Source organism: Aplysia californica, unplaced genomic scaffold (assembly GCF_000002075.1).
Source record: "Aplysia californica isolate F4 #8 unplaced genomic scaffold, AplCal3.0 scaffold01076, whole genome shotgun sequence".
In the NCBI taxonomy this organism is placed as follows: Eukaryota; Metazoa; Mollusca; class Gastropoda; order Aplysiida; family Aplysiidae; genus Aplysia; species Aplysia californica.
In genome coordinates, this window is record NW_004798346.1 from 163,252 (window position 1) to 166,927 (window position 3,676).

The window sequence follows — 3,676 nt, forward strand, 5'->3', positions numbered from 1 at the left end:
ATTTATGAATGTATATTATTTCTCATTTGGCTATTATATATGTCTCTTCTTTGTTTTTTCAAATTCAAAATGCTCCAGTGGCCGAGTAGTGTATAGTGAGATCAAACTAACTATAAGCTTATGTTAAGTAAGGGTCGATGACACTACGAGGTTTAGATGGGTGATTCCTGTGTTGTGTCCTTGAGCGAGACACGAAGACCTTAGAAGAAAAAAAAGCAAACAAAAAAACAGGCACTGCACTATGGCGACCAGCTATGGCATGTGGTAAAATTGTTTATATTGGTGTAATAATATTCTGTTCCTTGTGTTTGGGGTTCCTTGTATGTGCATTTACGTGTGTAATTATGTAATTATTAATAATTTTATCAAATGTGTTTGCCATTGAAGCTCAGATTTCCAAACGGTGATTAATAAAGTTTAACGTATTTATTTTATTATCATTAATTGAGTTATCTTTGCATAGAAATTAATTTTCTGTCGTTGGTGATGTCGTTGTTGTTGTTGTTGTTGTTGCTGCTGCTGTTGCTGCTGCTGCTGCTCTTGTAGCTATTTCTGTTTCTTTGAGGGTGGGTGGGGACGCATTAGTCTGATTTGCTCTTGTAATTTACTCTCTAGTAGTACGTCTTATATTCGGCACCTATATAACATATTTGTGTTACAAGTGCCTTCAAAGTTTTGCTGAAACGACTTCTAAATAATGTTTGCGAATCGTTTTGTACTCTTACTTGAGTTTTTAGGGAAGGACCTGGAAAATTGGGGGGGGGGGGGGGTGCTATTTCGCTACCGTAAAGATTTCAAAATTTTATCTGACATTTTGACCGTTTTGAGTTACTAAGACATGGAGTCAGAACCAAACACTTTATCTGCTCTGTCAAGATCGTAAGATTATGCGGAGTCGTTATTAGAATTTTGTAAAATGCTTTTGAAAAAAGTTTGACATGCTGTGAAACTCAAAAGTTTTGTACCTCAAATTTCTAAAAACTCAGGACTCAGCAGATAGAATTTTGTAATTCTGATGTAGCGGTAGCGATTTGTTTTGCTATGAAAACGTGAGCTTCAGTATTGTCTTCTTGCGTTCAACAACAATAATAATAGCAAGTATGCCGTGTCACACAAGGCCAATGCTTGCCCGTGAATCAATCGCTTGCGCTCGCCGGCCGTCGCCATATAAGGAGCAGTAAGAATAGATACCGCTTCGAATGCTGGTGTCACATTGATCGCACTGCTGCTGCAGTACTCGGAGCAGTCGAGTGGAGAGAGGGGCAGTGGTGGTAGTGTACAACCATCCAGAATAGTAGATTATTCTTCATTTCTGAATTTTTCTTTTTAACGTGGGTTTTTTTACGCCCCCATCGATACAATTTAAAACATCTAGGAAGCGGGGCTTTGATCATGCCTGCCAGGGTCTACCTGGGCTGAGAGGAATACAACATTCCAGCACGCTCGCTCACGATAAGTGATAACATTTTTCCTCCCTCGGGAATCGAACTCACTTCTCTAGCGTATGACGGCAAGTGCTTAACCAGTGCACCACAGACGCCAGTACAATGTGTCTATTTATTCTGTATGTTGGTGAATGTGTATCTTGTACATTATAAAATATACAAAAGGGAGAGAGTGGGTAGATAGATCGATAGATAGATCGATAGATCGACAGACAGACAGACAGACAGACAGACAGACAGACAGACAGACAGACAGACAGACAGACAGACAGACAGACAGACAGACAGACAGACAGGCAGGCAGGCAGGCAGGCAGGCAGGCAGGCAGGCAGGCAGGCAGGTATGAGTAAGCACAAGTGGAAAGATAAACTAATCCAGTAATCAGAGAAGTTTTGAATATGCTCGTGTATTCTTACAACCAAAAGCTGTATAAGATCAGACATTTTTGTGAGAAAATATCAAATGGTCCAAATATTATGAAAACAATCTGAACCCTAAAAGTTAAAGCTTTAAATAAAGCTTTGACTGTTCACTTAATAATAATAACAATAATAATCATTATAGTACAGTAATAATAATGACATAGCATTTTCCCGGTCAACAGCAAGCTCCATACACAGCGTCTATATTAATTCCCCAGCAGACCTGATAGCATTTTGAAATAATCTCAACTTCCTGGGAAACATACAGTGCAAGCTGCCATTTATAGGCGCTAAAGCACTAGCATACTGACAAGATCTTTCGCTGTCCTTGGCCGGATGCCCATTCCCACATGGATGTAGTGAGGAAAATTTGTGCAAAGTGCCTTTCCCAAGGACACAACGTCGGTCCTGAAGCTCGAACCCCCGAACTTGTTACCTCATGATTACGAGTCCACAAGCCTAACCACTAGACTGCAGACGCCACTTACACCAAAGATCGTGTAGTGGAGAATCTTTGCTTACACAATACACGTTGTTGTAGGTGCACGACACCCGATCACCTGGATTTTCCTTAAAATTGTCCCGCCCTTTCCCTCATACTCCTACCCATACACGGAATACCAGCAGACTCGGAATCTTTGCTTTTGGATACGTGCAATCATAATTCTAACTTCCACTGAACTCTCAGTACTTTATAAAGTGGTTTCTCTCAAGCGCTCGTCATTGCAGTTCCAACTAGACAGTGGTGGTAAGCGCTCTTCTCAACAAGAAGTTTGGAATCCTTAGACGAATGATCTTTTCTTAGAAGGTGCTGGGATAGTGTTCGTTGAATTGATAACTTTTCAAAACTCGGTATGGACTTTTTGATCTGTGCCTCTTCTTCTTCTTTATTATTATTATTATTATTATTATTATTATCTTATTATTATTTATTATTATTATTATTATTATTATTATTATCATTGTTAAAAAATCAGTATTGTTCAATATTTATTTATCATATTATCATACATTAATTTTACCAACTTTATCATCATCATTACAATCTTGTTTATCATTGATATCATCTTATTATTTCCCCCATTATATTTACGATTATTGTTAACATTTTCATTACCATTGTCTTCACGACCATTATTATCATTATTATTATTATCATTACTGTTGTTGTTGTTGTTGTTGTTGTTGTTGTTGATGTCATTGATATTATTACCATTATGATCATCACTATGATCATCATTATGATCAGCATCATCATCATCATCATCATCATCATCATCATCATCATCATCATCATTTTTTTAAAATAATTTGCGGGGGTGGAGGTATTTTGTTTGTTTAATGACATTATTAAGCCGCATAAGATCAGAAACTGCATAAAATAGACCAGTTGCACAAAGGGTCCATCTTTAAGCAAACGTCCATCAAAAGATTCCCCGTCTGTCAAAAAGGTCGTTGGGGCGTGAATGGTTGAGTGCACTGTCTTCGTCTGTTGGCCTCTTTCCGTGTGAAATATCAGCGTTAAGTCAATACCAAAGCGGTCTCTAATTCTTCCCCCTTTCATCTAAAAGAAGATACATATCTCCTTTCAGCAGGCTAAGACAAGGTTGTTGGGGGCTGAGAGTGAAAATGGGATATTTTTATAGGAGGTGTTGATGGGTGATGGGTGATTTTCGTTTTGAGACGAGGTCTATGAGTTGTGGGGCGCGCAGCAATAGGGGCTTAATGACTGTAGACAGGGGAGAGACCTCCCACCTGCTGTTGCTGATGTATGTGTGTGTCTGTGTGTCTGTGTGTGTGTGTGTGTGT